General features: G+C 44.6%; 1 pseudogene; it reads left to right on the top strand.

Moving 5' to 3' along the window:
* Nucleotides 1-7,108: 7,108 nt before the first annotated feature.
* Nucleotides 7,109-18,554, top strand: LOC135568228 (uncharacterized; annotated as a pseudogene).
* The last annotated feature ends 2,301 nt before the right edge of the window (nt 18,555-20,855 follow it).

Below are 20,855 nucleotides of genomic sequence, written 5' to 3'. Positions count from 1 at the left end.
CTGTCTATCGCCTCCTTTGAATTCCATGCTGTCACAGTTACCAGCCCTTTCAAGCTTAACATCCTTATCATTTATCGCCCTCCAGGTTCCCTCGGAGAGTTCATCAATGAGCTTGATGCCTTGATAAGCTCCTTTCCTGAGGACGGCTCACCTCTCACAGTTCTGGGCGACTTTAACCTCCCCACGTCTACCTTTGACTCATTCCTCTCTGCCTCCTTCTTTCCACTCCTCTCTCTTTTGACCTCACCTCTCACCTTCCCCCTACTCACAAGGCAGGAAATACGCTCGACCTCATCTTTACTAGATGCTGTTCTTCCACTAACCTCATTGCAACTCCCCTCCAAGTCTCCGACCACTACCTTGTATCCTTCTCCCTCTCGCTCTCATCCAACACTTCCCACACTGCCCCTACTCGGATGGTATCGCGCCGTCCCAATCTTCGCTCTCTCTCCCCCGCTACTCTCTCCTCTTCCATCCTATCATCTCTTCCCTCTGCTCAAACCTTCTCCAACCTATGTCCTGATTCTGCCTCCTCAACCCTCCTCTCCTCCCTTTCTGCATCCTTTGACTCTCTATGTCCCCGATCCTCCAGGCCGGCTCGGTCCTCCCCTCCCGCTCCGTGGCTCAACAACTCATTGCGAGCTCACAGAACAGGGCTCCGGGCAGCCGAGCGGAAATGGAGGAAAACTCGCCTCCCTGCGGACCTGACATCCTTTCACTCCCTCCTCTCTACATTTTCCTCTTCTCTCTCTGCTGCTAAAGCCACTTTCTACCACTCTAAATTCCAAGCATCTGCCTCTAACCCTAGGAAGCTCTTTGCAACCTTCTCCTCCCTCCTGAATCCTCCTCCCCCTCCCCCCCCCTCCTCCGTCTCTGCAGATGACTTCGTCAACCATTTTGAAAAGAAGGTCGACGACATCCGATCCTCGTTTGCTAAGTCAAACGACACCGCTGGTTCTGCTCACACTGCCCTACCCTGTGCTCTTACCTCTTTCTTCCCTCTCTCTCCAGATGAAATCTCGCGTCTTGTGACGGCCGGCCGCCCAACAACCTGCCCGCTTGACCCTATCCCCTCCTCTCTTCTCCAGACCATTTCCGGAGACCTTCTCCCTTACCTCACCTCGCTCATCAACTCATCCCTGACCGCTGGCTACGTCCCTTCCGTCTTCAAGAGAGCGAGAGTTGCACCCCTTCTGAAAAAACCTACACTCGATCCCTCCGATGTCAACAACTACAGACCAGTATCCCTTCTTTCTTTTCTCTCCAAAACTCTTGAACGTGCCGTCCTTGGCCAGCTCTCCCGCTATCTCTCTCAGAATGACCTTCTTGATCCAAATCAGTCAGGTTTCAAGACTAGTCATTCAACTGAGACTGCTCTTCTCTGTATCACGGAGGCGCTCCGCACTGCTAAAGCTAACTCTCTCTCCTCTGCTCTCATCCTTCTAGACCTATCGGCTGCCTTCGATACTGTGAACCATCAGATCCTCCTCTCCACCCTCTCCGAGTTGGGCATCTCCGGCGCGGCCCACGCTTGGATTGCGTCCTACCTGACAGGTCGCTCCTACCAGGTGGCGTGGCGAGAATCCGTCTCCACACCACGTGCTCTCACCACTGGTGTCCCCAGGGCTCTGTTCTAGGCCCTCTCCTATTCTCGCTATACACCAAGTCACTTGGCTCTGTCATAACCTCACATGGTCTCTCCTATCATTGCTATGCAGACGACACACAATTAATCTTCTCCTTTCCCCCTTCTGATGATCAGGTGGCGAATCGCATCTCTGCATGTCTGGCAGACATATCAGTGTGGATGACGGATCACCACCTCAAGCTGAACCTCGGCAAGACGGAGCTGCTCTTCCTCCCGGGAAGGACTGCCCGTTCCATGATCTCGCCATCACGGTTGACAACTCCATTGTGTCCTCCTCCCAGAGCGCTAAGAACCTTGGCGTGATCCTGGACAACACCCTGTCGTTCTCAACTAACATCAAGGCGGTGGCCCGTTCCTGTAGGTTCATGCTCTACAACATCCGCAGAGTACGACCCTGCCTCACACAGGAAGCGGCGCAGGTCCTAATCCAGGCACTCGTCATCTCCCGTCTGGATTACTGCAACTCGCTGTTGGCTGGGCTCCTGCCTGTGCCATTAAACCCTACAACTCATCCAGAAAGCCGCAGCCCGTCTGGTGTTCAACCTTCCCAAGTTCTCTCACGTCACCCCGCTCCTCCGCTCTCTCCACTGGCTTCCAGTTGAAGCTCGCATCCGCTACAAGACCATGGTGTTTGCCTACGGAGCTGTGAGGGGAACGGCACCTCAGTACCTCCAGGCTCTGATCAGGCCCTACACCCAAACAAGGGCACTGCGTTCATCCACCTCTGGCCTGCTCGCCTCCCTACCACTGAGGAAGTACAGTTCCGCTCAGCCCAGTCAAAACTGTTCGCTGCTCTGGCCCCCAATGGTGGAACAAACTCCCTCACGACGCCAGGACAGCGGAGTCAATCACCACCTTCCGGAGACACCTGAAACCCCACCTCTTTAAGGAATACCTAGGATAGGATAAAGTAATCCCTCTCACCCCCCCCCCTTAAAAGATTTAGATGCACTACTGTTCCACTGGATGTCATAAGGTGAATGCACCAATTTGTAAGTCGCTCTGGATAAGAGCGTCTGCTAAATGACTTAAATGTAAATGTAAATAGCCTCCACAATAAAACCCTGCTACTAGACCCCTGGTGGAGGGGGTTATATGCCAGTGGTATAGCCTCCACAATAAAACCCTGCTACTAGACCCCTGGTGGAGGGGGTTATATGCCAGTGGTATAGCCTCCACAATAAAACCCTGCTACTAGACCCCTGGTGGATGGGGTTATATGCCAGTGGGATAGCCTCCACAATAAAACCCTGCTACTAGACCCCTGGTGGAGGGGGTTATATGCCAGCCTCCACAATAAAACCCTGCTACTAGACCCCTGGTGGAGGGGGTTATATGCCAGTGGGATAGCCTCCACAATAAAACCCTGCTACTAGACCCCTGGTGGAGGGGGTTATATGCCAGTGGGATAGCCTCCACAATAAAACCCTGCTACTAGACCCCTGGTGGAGGGTGTTATATGCCAGTGGTATAGCCTCCACAATAAAACCCTGCTACTAGACCCCTGGTGGAGGGGGTTATATGCCAGTGGTATAGCCTCCACAATAAAACCCTGCTACTAGACCCCTGGTGGATGGGGTTATATGCCAGTGGGATAGCCTCCACAATAAAACCCTGCTACTAGACCCCTGGTGGAGGGGGTTATATGCCAGCCTCCACAATAAAACCCTGCTACTAGACCCCTGGTGGAGGGGGTTATATGCCAGTGGGATAGCCTCCACAATAAAACCCTGCTACTATACCCCTGGTGGAGGGGGTTATATGCCAGTGGGATAGCCTCCACAATAAAACCCTGCTACTAGACCCCTGGTGGAGGGGGTTATATGCCAGTGGGATAGCCTCCACAATAAAACCCTGCTACTAGACCCCTGGTGGAGGGGGTTATATGCCAGTGGTATAGCCTCCACAATAAAACCCTGCTACTAGACCCCTGGTGGAGGGGTTATATGCCAGTGGTATAGCCTCCACAATAAAACCCTGCTACTAGACCCCTGGTGGAGGGGGTTATATGCCAGTGGTATAGCCTCCACAATAAAACCCTGCTACTAGACCCCTGGTGGAGGGGGTTATATGCCAGCCTCCACAATAAAACCCTGCTACTAGACCCCTGGTGGAGGGGGTTATATGCCAGTGGTATAGCCTCCACAATAAAACCCTGCTACTAGACCCCTGGTGGAGGGGGTTATATGCCAGCCTCCACAATAAAACCCTGCTACTAGACCCCTGGTGGAGGGGGTTATATGCCAGTGGTATAGCCTCCACAATAAAACCCTGCTACTAGACCCCTGGTGGAGGGGGTTATATGCCAGTGGTATAGCCTCCACAATAAAACCCTGATACTAGACCCCTGGTGGAGGGGGTTATATGCCAGTGGGATAGCCTCCACAATAAAACCCTGCTGCAAGCTGGATATCCTGGATCCATTCAATGTACGTGCACAAAGATCTTTCCGGGCACAGGGCATGTAAAATTGTGTTGCTCTTCGGAAGGAACCCGGAACTCCCGTTCTGTGAGCTTGTGTGGCCTACCACTTCGCCGCTGAGCCGTTGTTGCTCCTAGATGTTTACATTTCACAAAAACAGCACTGACAATTGACCGGGGCAGCTCAAGCAGGGCAGAGATTTGACAAAGTGATTCTTTGGAAAGGTGTCATCCTGTGAAGGAGACTGCATGGCTGTGTGCTCAATTTTTATAACAGCTGTCAGAAACTTTTGTGATGTTTTATTCACCTGAATGCCACTGCTCCCTGTGTAACCCACAGGTTGCTAATGGCTGGGACAGGGTTAAGCCCCTAGGCAGCGCACCATGTGCACAACACCAGACTGACACATCTAGCAGGGTCAGGTTTAGTATCCATTGGGGTCAGCTTGGGGTGGAAAGGATCAGTTTGGGACTTGGGCTTCCAAGTGTCTCTGTACGTTCCACACCTTACAGCGTCTTAAGAATGTCACATGACTGTCACATGATGAGAGGTGACACATGATGAACTCTAGAATGTCACATGACTGTCACCGGATGAGAGGTGACACATGATGAACTACAGAATGTCACATGACTGTCACATGATGAAAGGTGCCTCATGATGAACTCTAGAATGTCACATGACTGTCACCTGATGAGAGGTGATTCATGATGAACTCTAGAATGTCACATGACTGTCACATGATGAAAGGTGCCTCATGATGAACTCTAAAATGTCACATGACTGTCACATGATGAGAGGGGCCTCATGATGAACTCTAGAATGTCACATGACTGTCACCGGATGAGAGGTGACACATGATGAACTACAGAATGTCACATGACTGTCACATGATGAGAGGTGACACATGATGAACTACAGAATGTCACATGATGAGAGGTGCCTCATGATGAACTCTAGAATGTCACATGATGAGAGGGGCCTCATGATGAACTCTAGAATGTCACATGACTGTCAGATGATGAGAGGTGACACATGATGAACTACAGAATGTCACATGACTGTCACCTGATGAGAGGTGCCACATGATGAACTACAGAATGTCACATGACTGTCACCAGATGAGAGGTGCCACATGATGAACTACAGAATGGCACATGACTGTCACCGGATGAGAGGTGCCTCATGATGATCTCTAGAATGTCACATGACTGTCACATGATGAGAGGTGATTCATGATGAACTCTAGAATGTCACATGACTGTCACATGATGAGAGGTGCCTCATGATGATCTCTAGAATGTCACATGACTGTCACCAGATGAGAGGGGCCACATGATGAACTACAGAATGTCACATGACTGTCACCTGATGAGAGGTGCCTCATGATGAACTCTAGAATGTCACATGATGAGAGGTGACACATGATGAACTACAGAATGTCACATGACTGTCACCTGATGAGAGGTGACACATGATGATCTCTAGAATGTCACATGACTGTCACATGATGAGAGGTGCCTCATGATGATCTCTAGAATGTCACATGACTGTCACCTGATGAGAGGTGACACATGATGATCTCTAGAATGTCACATGACTGTCACATGATGAGAGGTGCCTCATGATGAACTCTAGAATGTCACCTGATGAGAGGGGCCACATGATGAACTACAGAATGTCACATGACTGTCACCTGATGAGAGGTGACACATGATGAACTCTAGAATGTCACATGATGAGAGGTGACACATGACGAACTACAGAATGTCACATGACTGTCACCTGATGAGAGGTATAATCGATGTGAAATGGCTAGCTAGTTAGCAGTGGTTCGCGCTAATAGCGTTTCAATCGGTGACGTCACTCAGTCTGAGTCCTGAAGTAGTTGTTTTGTGGCGCGATGAGCAACGATGCTCCGAGGGAGGTTGTTGTTGATGTGTGTAGAGGGACCCTGTCTGTCACCTGATGAGAGGTGATTCATGATGAACTACAGAATGTCCCCTGATGAGAGGTGATTCATGATGAACTCTCATATTTTTGTATTTTATTTATTTATTTTAACTAGGCCGGTGGCTAGTCCACCGCTCTAACCACTAGGCTACCATGCCGCCCGACTAACTGTCACCTGATGAGAGGTGACTCATGATGAACTCTACACCTGTATAGTCTTCCTTGATAATATGGAATGTTTGTCTCAACTCTTCCTCCTTTAAAATCGCGCCTTATTTTTAGAATGGCATTCATCTTGTGTTTATTCTACACATTACTGTCTTATGTCACATGACTCACCGGATGAGACCGGAAATTCACAGTGTTTTGTTTATTTTCCGGGTACGAGGGACATGTCATTCATTCATGGATGTGTCACCTTAACAATGCCCCCTTTTTCTAAGAACCAAGTTCAGGAGAAGGAAGCAGAATAAATTGAGATGATAATAATTTGAGATGATGGGAAACACCATGAGTTGGTATTTATCAAAAACCCTTCCTTATAAATGTGAAAGTCACTGAAGCCTACTCTTTGAATAAATATCATTTTCTTCCAACATTGGATGTTGCCCTTACAACACTGAGTTCACTTCACACAGACTCCCAGAGCATCACCGTGTGATAATGAAGTGATGAGGTGTGTTTAGATGAGTGTCTGGCTCTGAAATCCACTGACCAGTAGATGGCGCTATAGCAGGAGAAGCCAGCTCTGTGTACCAGCTACAGGAAAGTAGGCTGTATGTTTCTGACAAAGTGTCTTTGTGTACGTTCCACACCTCATTGTGTCTTAAGACTGTCAGATTACTGTCAACTGATGAGAGGGGAAATTCATAGAGTTTGTACTTCCTCCTAATGAACTGTGTCTGAAATGATGAATATGACCTAGGGAATGTCACCACGGCTCAGTCTTTCACCTGTACTGTCATTCTAGATGGTTAACTTCTGTAGTTTCCACCTGCGGCTCAGCCCTCCTGGCAGGGCAGTATATAAGAGATCACACAGGTTGAGGACTCTACATCACCAAGACTTCTACTACCACAGTTTCATACTGACCTACAGAGCGACTGCTGTGACCATCATCCACACATCAGACCACCGTCCAGACAGACGGAGACATCTGAGACTCCGGCAGAAGCAGACAGAGGTATGGAGGAGAGCAAATAAGTATTTAAGACTTTGGTATGCTTTTATGGGCTTTAACCTCTCTCTCTCTCTCTCTCTCTCTCTCTCTCTGTCTCTCTGTCTCTCTCTCTCTCTCTCTCTCTCTCTCTCTCTCCTCTCTCTCTCTCTCTCTCTCTCTCTCTCTCTCTCTCTCTCTCTCTGGCTCTGTCTCTGTCTCTGTCTCTCTCTCTCTCTCTCTCTCTCTGTCTCGCTCTCTCTCTCTCGCTCTCTGTCAATTCAATTCAATTAAATTCAAGGGCTTTATTGGCATGGGAAACGTGTTAACATTGCCAAAGCAAGTGAGGTAGACAACATACAAAGTGAATATATAAAGTGAAAAACAACAAAAATTAACAGTAAACATTACACATACAGAAGTTTCAAAACAGTAAAGACATTACAAATGTCATATTATATATATATATACAATGTACAAATAGTTAAAGGACACAAGATAAAATGAATAAGCATAAATATGGGTTGTATTTACAATGGTGTTTGTTCTTCACTGGTTGCCCTTTTCTCGTGGCAACAGGTCACAAATCTTGCTGCTGTGATGGCACACTGTGGAATTTCACCCAAAAGATATGGGAGTTTTTCAAAATTGGATTTGTTTTCGAATTCTTTGTGGATCTGTGTAATCTGGGGGAAATATGTCTCTCTAATATGGTCATACATTGGGCAGGAGGTTAGGAAGTGCAGCTCAGTTTCCACCTCATTTTGTGGGCAGTGAGCACATAGCCTGTCTTCTCTTGAGAGCCAGGTCTGCCTTCAGCTGCCTTTCTCAATAGCAAGGCTATGCTCACTGAGTCTGTACATAGTCAAAGCTTTCCTTAATTTTGGGTCAGTCACAGTGGTCAGGTATTCTGCCGCTGTGTACTCTCTGTGTAGGGCCAAATAGCATTCTAGTTTGCTCTGTTTTTTTTGTTAATTCTTTCCAATGTGTTAAGTAATTATCTTTTTGTTTTCTCATGATTTGGTTGGGTCTAATTGTGCTGTTGTCCTGGGGCTCTGTAGGGTGTGTTTGTGTTTGTGAACAGAGCCCCAGGACCAGCTTGCTTAGGGGACTCTTCTCCAGGTTCATCTCTCTGTAGGTGATGGCTTTGTTATGGAAGGTTTGGGAATCGCTTCCTTTTAGGTGGTTGTAGAATTTAACAGCTCTTTTCTGGATTTTGATAATTAGTGGGTATCGGCCTAATTCTGCTCTGCATGCATTATTTGGTGTTTTACGTTGTACACGGAGGATATTTTTGCAGAATTCTGCGTGCAGAGTCTCAATTTGGTGTTTTTCCCATTTTGTGAAGTCTTGGTTGGTGAGCGGACCCCAGACCTCACAACCATAAAGGGTAATGGGCTCTATGACTGATTCAAGTATTTTTAGCCAAATCCTAATTGGTATGTTGAAATGTATGTTTCTTTTGATGGCATAGAATGCCCTTCTTGCCTTGTCTCTCAGATCGTTCACAGCTTTGTGGAAGTTACCTGTGGCGCTGATGTTTAGGCCAAGGTATGTATAGTTTTTTGTGTGCTCTAGGGCAACAGTGTCTAGATGGAATTTGTATTTGTGGTCCTGGTGACTGGACCTTTTTTGGAACACCATTATTTTGGTCTTACTGAGATTTACTGTCTGGGCCCAGGTCTGACAGAATCTGTGCATAAGATCTAGGTGCTGCTGTAGGCCCTCCTTGGTTGGTGACAGAAGCACCAGATCATCAGCAAACAGCAGACATTTGACTTCGGATTCTAGCAGGGGGAGGCCGGGTGCTGCAGACTTTTCTAGTGCCCGCGCCAATTCGTTGATATATATGTTGAAGAGGGTGGGGCTTAAGCTGCATCCCTGTCTAACCCCACGACCCTGTATGAAGAAATGTGTGTGTTTTTTGCCAATTTTAACCGCACACTTGTTGTTTGTGTACATGGATTTTATAATGTCGTATGTTTTACCCCCAACACCACTTTCCATCAGTTTGTATAGCAGACCCTCATGCCAGATTGAGTCGAAAGCTTTTTTGAAATCAACAAAGCATGAGAAGACTTTGCCTTTGTTTTGGTTTGTTTGGTTGTCAATTAGGGTGTGCAGGGTCAATACATGGTCTGTTGTACGGTAATTTGGTAAAAAGCCAATTTGACATTTGCTCAGTACATTGTTTTCATTGAGGAAATGTACGAGTCTGCTGTTAATAATAATGCAGAGGATTTTCCCAAGGTAGTTATTGGGGTCAAATTTGTCTCCACTTTTGTGGATTGGGGTGATCAGTCCTTGGTTCTCTCTCTCTCTCTCTCTCTCTCTCTCTCTCTGTCTCTCTCTCTCTCTGTCTCTCTCTTTCTCTCTCTCTCTCTCTCTCTCTCTCTCTCTCTCTCTCTCTCTCTCTCTCTCTGTCTCTGTCTCTCTGTCTCTCTCTCTCGCTCTCTGTCTCTCTCTCTCCTCTCTCTCTCTCTCTCTCTCTCTCTACCTCTCTCTCTCTCTCTCTCTCTCTATCTTTCTCTCTCTCTCTCTCTCTCTCTCTCTCTCTCTCTCTCTCTCTGTCTCTGTCTCTCTGTCTCTCTCTCTCTGTCGCTAGCTCTCTGTCTCTCTCTCTCGCTCTCTGTCTCTCTCTCTCCTCTCTCTCTCTCTCTCTCTCTCTCTCTCTACCTCTCCCTCTCTCTCTCTCTCAATCTCTCTCTCTCTCTCTGTCTCTCTCTCTCTCAAATTCAAATTCAAATTCAAGCTGCTTTATTGGCATGAAAAACATTGTGTCAATATTGCCAAAGCAACAATGTATACAATATACATTGTAACAAAATTATAAATGATAGCAAATAATAATATAAAATGGTAGTAAATAATAATACAAAATTAAATACAGAAATAATAACAATAAAATGGTAACAGTCAATAGTAGAAATGTAATAAATATAATTATGGAAAATGAAACTATAACTAACTTCTAACTAAATAACGGTCATCTTCTTCTTTATATCAGTACTACAACTACAATCATCATTACTACGACTACTACTACCATCACTAAACTGTTATCACTACCATTACCACCCATATTTGGAATGATAAACATTAATAATTATAGTAATAACAATAATAGTAATAATAAGTAAGTTACTGTTTACTATGCAGATGTTATTATTCAGTGTCCCTCAGGTTATGGCAGGAAAATACATATTTGGCTGCAAGAGGAGCCATTGCTCCTTCGCCCATGAGTATTCTTAGTTTTTCCTCTGGGTTCAATTTGTAAAAATTTGGAATATATGTAGTCATTTCTGTGAATAATGAATCTCTTTGTGAGGAATATTTATCACAGTAAAGGAGAAAGTGCATCTCTGTCTCTACCTCCCCTGTCATGCAGTGACCACATACACGCTCCTCTTTGGGTAGCCATGTCTTTTTATGAGAGAGAGAGAGACAGAGAGACAGAGAGACAGAGAGAGAGAGAGAGAGAGAGAGAGAGAGAGAGAGAGAGAGAGAGAGAGAGAGAGAGAGAGAGAGAGAGAGAGGGGGGGAGAGGGAGAGGGAGAGGGAGAGAAAGAGAGGGAGAGAGAGAGGTAGAGAGAGAGGTAGAGAGAGAGAGAGAGAGAGAGGTAGAGAGAGAGAGAGAGAGAGAGAGAGAAGCTGAGGTTTAAGAAGATAAACAGAAATCCCTATGTTAGGACGCCTGTTTATGGCCTGGGCACAACTCAAAGACACACTCCCTTTGTCTCTCTGTTCTCCCTCTCTTTCCAGGTTATAAAAACAGCCTTCACCCAGTGGAGTTGACGCAGTCAGGACTGCCGTGTACAGCAGCCAACCCAGAGATGAGTGTGTCAACGTGTCAGATGAAGGAACGTTACAACCAGCAGGGATTCCTCTCTGCTGTACCGGTCCTAGACGACACAGAGCTGAGGGAGGCCAGACAGGCCTTCAACCACCTGGAGAGAGAGTTCGGTGAGTGGAGGGGGACGAGGAGGAGGAGGGGGGTTAGGGTTAGAGGTCAATACATCTGTAATACCACCATGATTATGGTTTTATTTTATTTCACCTTTATGTAACTAGGCAAGTTCATATTTTCAATGATGGCCTAGGAACAGAAGGTTAACAGCCTTGTTCGTTCAACCTTTTATGGTTAAACATGTCCTTTAAATGGAATCTATTGAATGTTAACTTCATCTGTCTATCTGTGTTGAATGATATCTACCTCTGTCTATCTGTGTTGAATTACATCTACCTCTGTCTATCTGTGTTGAATTACATCTACCTCTGTCTATCTGTGTTCAATTACATCTACCTCTGTCTACCTGTATGGAATTACATCTACCTCTGTCTATCTGTGTTGAATTATATCTACCTGTATTGAATGATATCTTCCTGTATTGAATGATATCTACCTGTATTGAATGATATCTACCTGTGTTGAATGATATCTATATGTATCTACCTGTAATGAATGATATCTATCTTTATTGAATGATATCTACCTGTTTTCAATGATATCTACCTGTATTGAATGATATCTATCTTTGTATACCTGTAATGAATGATATCTACCTGCATTGAATGATATCTACCTGTATTGAGTGATATCTACCTGTATTGAATGATATCTACCTGTTTTGAATGATATCTTCATGTATTGAATGATATCTACCTGTTTTGAATTATATCTACCTGTATTGAATGATATCTACCTGTTTTGAATTATATCTACCTGTATTGAATGGTATCTACCTGTATTGAATTATGTCTACCTGTGTCTACATGTAATGAATGATATCTACCTGTATTGAATGATATCTATCTGTATCTCCCTGTATTGAATGATATCTACCTGTATTGAATGATATCTATCTGTATCTCCCTGTATTGAATGATAGCTACCTGTATTGAATGATATCTACCTGTATTGAATGATATCTACCTGTATTGAATGATATTGTATTGAATGATATCTACCTGTATTGAATGATATCTACCTGTATTGAATGATAGCTACCTGTATTGAATGATATCTATCTGTATCTACCTGTATTGAATGATATCTATCTGTATTGAATGATAGCTACCTGTATTGAATGATATCTACCTGTATTGAATGATATCTACCTGTATTGAATGATAGCTACCTGTATTGAATGATATCTACCTGTATTGAATGATATCTACCTGTATTGAATGATATCTACCTGTATTGAATGATAGCTACCTGTATTGAATGATATCTATCTGTATCTATCTGTATTGAATGATATCTATCTGTATCTATCTGTATTGAATGATATCTATCTGTATCTACCTGTATTGAATGATATCTATCTGTATTGAATGATATCTACCTGTATTGAATGATAGCTACCTGTATTGAATGATATCTATCTGTATCTACCTGTATTGAATGATATCTATCTGTATCTCCCTGTATTGAATGATAGCTACCTGTATTGAATGATATCTATCTGTATTGAATGATAGCTACCTGCATTGAATGATATCTATCTGTATTGAATGATATCTACCTGTATTGAATGATATCTACCTGTATTGAATGATATCTACCTGTATTGAATGATATCTATATGTATTGAATGATAGCTACCTGTATTGAATGATATCTATCTGTATTGAATGATAGCTACCTGTATTGAATGATATCTATCTGTATTGAATGATAGCTACCTGCATTGAATGATATCTATCTGTATTGAATGATAGCTACCTGTATTGAATGATAGCTACCTGCATTGAATGATATCTATCTGTATTGAATGATATCTACCTGTATTGAATGATAGCTACCTGTATTGAATGATATCTATCTGTATCTACCTGTATTGAATGATATCTACCTGTATTGAATGATAGCTACCTGTAATGAATGATATCTACCTGTATTGAATGATATCTATCTGTATCTACCTGTATTGAATGATATCTATCTGTATCTACCTGTATTGAATGATATCTACCTGTATTGAATGATATCTATCTGTATCTACCTGTATTGAATGATAGCTACCTGCATTGAATGATATCTACCTGTATTGAATGATATCTATCTGTATCTACCTGTATTGAATGATAGCTACCTGCATTGAATGATATCTACCTGTATTGAATGATATCTATCTGTATTGAATGATATAGCTACCTGTATTGAATGATATCTATCTGTTTCTCCCTGTATTGAATTATATCTACCTGTATTGACTGATATCTACCTGTGTCTACCTGACTTCAGGTGAGGAGTATACCCAGTACAGTCTCCACAATGTGCACCTGCAGTACCCCTGGGTGATGGGCCTGGCCAAACACCCCCACATCCTACAGGTGGTACAGTCCATCCTGGGCTCTGATGTCATCCTGCTAGACTCACGCTTCATCTGCAAGTACCCAACAACCCCCACACCCCACCCCACAGCCACACAGGCAGGAAATGATGCCATCACTCTGACCAGTGAGGAGGAAGTGAGGTCATCAGAGAAGAACCAGCAGAGTGAGACTGGACTGCCCTTCGTGGCCTGGCACCAGGATATGAGGTGAGTACATCACTAATACTTCTACAGCTACATTACTATTACAATACTAATACTACTGTCAGTTACAAGTATCTCAAAAATAGTAAAATACTACTACAGTACTACTACCGCTACCAATACTGCTTGTAGTACTGTTACTACAACTACTACAGTAGTACTACAATATTACAACTACTACATCACTACTGCTGCTACTACCTCTACTACTACAACTACAATACTACAGCTACTACTACCACAATACTACTACAATATTACTTCTACTACACCAGTCCTACTACTACAGTACAACTACTACTACTACAATACTACAGCTACTACTACCACAACACTACTACAATACTACTACTATCACAATACTACTTCTACTACTACAGTACTACTACTGCTACTACTACTACTACAACTATCACAATCCCACTCCTACTACTACAGTACTACTACTGCTACCAATACTGCTTGTAGTACTGTCACTACAACTACTACAGTAGTACTACAATATTACTACTGCTACACCACTCCTACTACTACAGTACGTTTTGAGTAATAACAAGTATTTACTCAGCAGCTGTCTGATTCTCCAGGTACTGGGGAATAGCTGGGGGTCCAGTCCTGTCGGTGTGGCTGGCTCTAGACGACTCACTGGCAGAAAACGGAGCCCTGAAGGTCATCCCAGGTATTGCAGCTCCCCTGACCACCTAAAACTCACCAATCCATTTCGTTTCCAGAAACGGCCAGTTCAGTTCTAATTGGTGCCACAACTAGATAAATAAATACTTAAATGTCTCCTCAAAATATTAATCTGCATTTAGCCAGGTACAGTTAATGTTCTTAAAGCCTCTTTCTGTCAGTCTAGCATGAAATGACTGCTGTAAATGACTGTGATAAGATGTCCTTTCATAGACAAACAGAAGACTAGAATCTGTGTGGTTAGTAAAGTGTTCACTCTCCTCTCCTCTCCTCTCCTCTCTCCTCTCCTCTCCTCTCCTCTCCTCTCCTCTCCTCTCCTCTCCTCTCCTCTCCTCTCCTCTCCTCTCCTCTCTCTCCTCCTCTCCTCTCCTCGCCTCTCCTCTCCTCGCCTCTCCTCTCCTCTCCTCTCTCCTCTCTCTCCTCTCCTCTCCCTCTCCTCTCCTCTCCCTCTCCCTCTCCTCCTCTCCTCTCCTCTCCTCTCCTCTCCTCTCCTCTCCTCTCCTCTCCCCTCCCCTCTTCCCCCTCCTCCTCCAGGAAGCCACTGCTCTGGCATGCTGCCCCACCAACTCGCCTCCCGCCCGGAAACATGCTGTCAGTCAACCAGGAGATCCCTGAGGAGCTGGTGCAAACGGATAGCGTTCTACTCTGCCCCCTATTGGCTGGGCAGATGTCTGTAAGTCACACTGCCCCCCTACTGGGGATTCTTGTCTTTTTAAGAACAACAAATGTCAGCAAACAGACATTCTGTATTACAGTGAGCTTCCCATCCCAAGTCCTACTGGGCATTCTGTATTACAGGGAGCTTCCCATCCCAGGTCCTACTGGACATTCTGTATTACAGGGAGCTTCCCATCCCAAGTCCTACTGGGGATTCTGTATTACAGGGAGCTTCCCATCCCAGGTCCTACTGGGCATTCTGTATTACAGGGAGCTTCCCATCCCAAGTCCTACTGGGCATTCTGTATTACAGGGAGCTTCCCATCCCAAGTCCTATTGGGCATTCTGTATTACAGGGAGCTTCCCATCCCAAGTCCTACTGGGCATTCTGTATTACAGGGAGCTTCCCATCCCAAGTCCTACTGGGCATTCTGTATTACAGGAGCTTCCCATCCCAAGTCCTACTGGACATTCTGAATTACAGGAGCTTCCCATCCCAAGTCCTACTGGGCATTCTGTATTACAGGGAGCTTCCCATCCCAAGTCCCACTGGGCATTCTGTATTACAGGGAGCTTCCCATCCCAAGTCCTACTGGGGATTCTGTATTACAGGGAGCTTCCCATCCCAAGTCCTACTGGGCATTCTGTATTACAGGGAGCTTCCCATTCCAAGTCCTACTGGGCATTCTGTATTACAGGGAGCTTCCCATCCCAAGTCCCACTGGGCATTCTGTATTACAGGGAGCTTTACAGGGTGCTGTACAAACAATAAGAATTAAGGTGCTATTTGGGATTGTGATTTGATGTTGATGGTTAATCCCAATCAGATCCATGATGGGTTCCTGGTCCACGCCAGTGACCCCAACACATCCCAGAAGAGACGCTGTGGCATCCCAAGTCGTGATCGATACGTCCCTACCTGTGCCTACCTATACAGGTGAGAACTACTGTAGATATGTCTCTACCTGTATCTACCCTATACAGGTGAGAACTACTGTAGATATGTCTCTACCTGTATCTACCCAATCCTATACAGGTGAGAACTACTGTAGATATGTCTCTACCTGTATCTACCCTATACAGGTGAGAACTACTGTAGATATGTCTCTACCTGTATCTACCCTATACAGGTGAGAACTACTGTAGATATGTCTCTACCTGTGCCTACCCTATACAGGTGAGAACTACTGTAGATATGTCTCTACCTGTATCTACCCTATACAGGTGAGAACTACTGTAGATATGTCTCTACCTGTATCTACCCTATACAGGTGAGAACTACTGTAGATATGTCTCTACCTGTATCTACCCTATACAGGTGAGAACTACTGTAGATATGTCTCTACCTGTATCTACCCTATACAGGTGAGAACTATTGTAGATATGTCTCTACCTGTATCTACCCTATACAGGTGAGAACTACTGTAGATATGTCTCTACCTGTATCTACCCTATACAGGTGAGAACTACTGTAGATATGTCTCTACCTGTATCTACCCTATACAGGTGAGAACTACTGTAGATATGTCTCTACCTGTATCTACCCTATACAGGTGAGAACTACTGTAGATATGTCTCTACCTGTGCATACCCTATACAGGTGAGAACTACTGTAGATATGTCTCTACCTGTATCTACCCTATACAGGTGAGAACTACTGTAGATATGTCTCTACCTGTATCTACCCTATACAGGTGAGAACTACTGTAGATATGTCTCTACCTGTGCCTACCCTATACAGGTGAGAACTACTGTAGATATGTCTCTACCTGTATCTACCCTATACAGGTGAGAACTACTGTAGATATGTCTCTACCTGTATCTACCCTATACAGGTGAGAACTACTGTAGATATGTCTCTACCTGTATCTACCCTATACAGGTGAGAACTACTGTAGATATGTCTCTACCTGTATCTACCCTATACAGGTGAGAACTACTGTAGATATGTCTCTACCTGTATCTACCCTATACAGGTGAGAACTACTGTAGATATGTCTCTACCTGTATCTACCCTATACAGGTGAGAACTACTGTAGATATGTCTCTACCTGTATCTACCCTATACAGGTGAGAACTACTGTAGATATGTCTCTACCTGTATCTACCCTATACAGGTGAGAACTACTGTAGATATGTCTCTACCTGTATCTACCCTATACGGGTGAGAACTACTGTAGATATGTCTCTACCTGTATCTACCCTATACGGGTGAGAACTACTGTAGATATGTCTCTACCTGTGTCTACCCTATACGGGTGAGAACTACTGTAGATATGTCTCTACCTGTATCTACCCTATACAGGTGAGAACTACTGTAGATATGTCTCTACCTGTATCTACCCTATACAGGTGAGAACTACTGTAGATATGTCTCTACCTGTATCTACCCTATACAGGTGAGAACTACTGTAGATATGTCTCTACCTGTATCTACCCTATGTTTCTCTCTCTCTCTCTCTCTGCAGGACCCAGACCGTCCCAGGCATTTCCATGCTACAGTGATGGCCAGTGGATCAGACCAATTCAGTCACTTCTCCACCTTGCTGTGATGAGCCTTACAGCACAACTACAACCATATCCATAGAGATCCCATTACCATATTACTGTCTGATACTTAGAGGAACCTAATGATACTGTATTCACCTTGATGACTTACTGCTGTATTCACCTTGATGACTTACTGCTGTGTTCACCTTGATGACTTACTGCTGTGTTCACCTTGATGACTTACTGCTGTGTTCACCTTGATGACTTACTGCTGTGTTCACCTTGATGACTTACTGCTGTGTTCACCTTGATGACTTACTGCTGTGTTCACCTTGATGACTTACTGCTGTGTTCACCTTGATGACTTACTGCTGTGTTCACCTTGATGACTTACTGCTGTGTTCACCTTGAGGACTTACTGCTGTGTTCACCTTGAGGACTTACTGCTGTGTTCACCTTGATGACTTACTGCTGTGTTCACCTTGATGATATCGGATGAACGGTTTAAAAATCACTTTTTGTACATCGCCCCCCATATTAGGAGACCAAAAGTACTGGGACAAATTCACTTCTATGTATTAAAGTAGTCTAAAGTTTAGTATTTGGTCCCATGTTCATAGCATTAACTATATCAATCTTGTGACTCTACAAACTTGTTGGATGCATTTGTTGTTTTGTTTTGGTTGAGTTTCAGATTATTTTGTGCCCAATAGAAATGTTAAATAATGGAGATTAGAATCGACTATGTTTCCAAACACTTCTACATTAACGTGGATGTTATCATGATTACGGATAATCCTGAATGAATCTTGATTAATGATGAGTGAGAACCTTACAGACAAAAACATCATACTCTCCAAAAATGCTAACCTCCCCTGTTATTGTAATGGTGAGAGGTTAGCATGTCTTGGGGGTATGAAATAAAATGTTAACCTCCTCTGTTATTGTAATGGTGAGAGGTTAGCATGTCTTGGGGGTATGAAATAAAATGCTAACCTCCCCTGTTATTGTAATGGTGAGAGGTTAGCATGTCTTGGGGGTATGAAATAAAATGCTAACCTCCCCTGTTATTGTAATGGTGAGAGGTTAGCATGTCTTGGGGGTATGAAATAAAATGCTAACCTCCTCTGTTATTGTAATGGTGAGAGGTTAGCATGTCTTGGGGTATGAAATAAAATGCTAACCTCCTCTGTTATTGTAATGGTGAGAGGTTAGCATGTCTTGGGGTATGAAATAAAATGCTAACCTCCCTGTTATTGTAATGGTGAGAGGTTAGCATGTCTTGGGGGTATGAAATAAAATGCTGACCTCCTCTGTTATTGTAATGGTGAGAGGTTAGCATGTCTTGGGGGTATGATATAAAATGCTAACCTCCCCTGTTATTGTAATGGTGAGAGGTTAGCATGTCTTGGGGGTATGAAATAAAATGCTAACCTCCTCTGTTATTGTAATGGTGAGAGGTTAGCATGTCTTGGGGGTATGAAATAAAATGCTAACCTCCTCTGTTATTGTAATGGTGAGAGGTTAGCATGTCTTGGCGGTATGAAATAAAATGCTAACCTCCTCTGTTATTGTAATGGTGAGAGGTTAGCATGTCTTGGGGGTATGAAATAAAATGCTAACCTCCTCTGTTATTGTAATGGTGAGAGGTTAGCATGTCTTGGGGGTATGAAATAAAATGCTAACCTCTGTTTTCGGTGTATGATGTGTGCATTTAACTTTTTTTACTTTCTCCCTCGTCATTATTCATTCAGGACTATATGTTGTCATGGTAACGTCCATGTAGAAGTGTTTAGAACCGTACAGCATGTGTCACTGTCCCAATACCGGTGGAGCTCACAGTATCTGGGTTGGACTGGGTTGGACTGGGTCGGGCTGGGTTGGACTGGGTTGGACTGGGTTGGACTGGGTTGGGCTGGGTTGGACTGGGTTGGACTGGGTTGGACTGGGTCGGGCTGGGTTGGACTGGAGTCTATCTCATGTTTCTGTAGAGTGAACCAGAACGGCCCATAGGGCAGGAGACCATCTCCTGTTTCTGTAGAGTGAACCAGAACGGTCCATAGGGTAGGAGACCATCTCCTGTTTCTGTAGAGTGAACCAGAACGGCCCGTATGACAGGAGTCCATCTCCTGTTTCTGTAGAGTGAACCAGAACGGCCCATAGGGCAGGAGTCCATCTCCTGTTTCTGTAGAGTGAACCAGAACGGCCCGTAGGGCAGGAGTCCATCTCCTGTTTCTGTAGAGTGAACCAGAACGGCCCATAGGGTAGGAGTCCATCTCCTGTTTCTGTAGAGTGAACCAGAACGGCCCGTAGGGCAGGAGTCCATCTCCTGTTTCTGTAGAGTGAACCAGAACGGCCCATAGGGCAGGAGTCCATCTCCTGTTTCTGTAGAGTGAACCAAAACGGCCCGTAGGGCAGGAGTCCATCTCCTGTTTCTGTAGAGTGAACCAGAACGGCCCATAGGGCAGGAGTCCATCTCCTGTTTCTGTAGAGTGAACCAGAACGGCCCATAGGGCAGGAGTCCATCTCCTGTTTCTGTAGAGTGAACCAGAACGGCCCGTAGGGCAGGAGTCCATCTCCTGTTTCTGTAGAGTGAACCAGAACGGCCCGTAGGGCAGGAGTCCATCTCCTGTTTCTGTAGAGTGAACCAGAACGGCCCGTAGAGCAGGAGACCATCTCCTGTTTCTGTAGAGTGAACCAGAACGGCCCATAGGGCAGGAGACCATCTCCTGTTTCTGTAGAGTGAACCAGAACGGCCCATAGGGCAGGAGACCATCTCCTGTTTCTGTAGAGTGAACCAGAACGGCCCATAGGGTAGGAGTCCATCTCCTGTTTCTGTAGAGTGAACCAGAACGGCCCATAGTGCAGGAGACCATCTCCTGTTTCTGTAGAGTGAACCAGAACGGCCCATAGGGTAGGAGTCCATCTCCTGTTTCTGTAGAGTGAACCAGAACGGCCCATAGGGTAGGAGTCCATCTCCTGTTTCTGTAGAGTGAACAAAAAGGCAAGCCACTCTGAAGGTGACCTGAGCTGACCTGGAGTCCATCTCCTGTTTTAGTGCATTGATAATGATTATAATTACATGTATAAAATGTGATTGGAGGACAAATTAAATGCTGTATGAACATGTAAACTGATGTATCTGGGACTTCATGCTATATTACCTCTTCATGTGTCTTATTGTGATTTACGTGTTGAATAAACCATCTCACTAGACACTGGCATCTTTCTCTGTGGAACTTGGTGGGCCTTACTTTGTAAGTCACAGCAAACTATGTTTCATTTGTAAAA

This window comes from Oncorhynchus nerka, unplaced genomic scaffold (assembly GCF_034236695.1).
Source record: "Oncorhynchus nerka isolate Pitt River unplaced genomic scaffold, Oner_Uvic_2.0 unplaced_scaffold_1642, whole genome shotgun sequence".
Lineage (NCBI taxonomy): Eukaryota > Metazoa > Chordata > Actinopteri > Salmoniformes > Salmonidae > Oncorhynchus > Oncorhynchus nerka.
The sequence above is the reverse complement of the archived record's forward strand: the minus strand, read 5'-3'. Positions and strand labels throughout refer to the sequence as shown.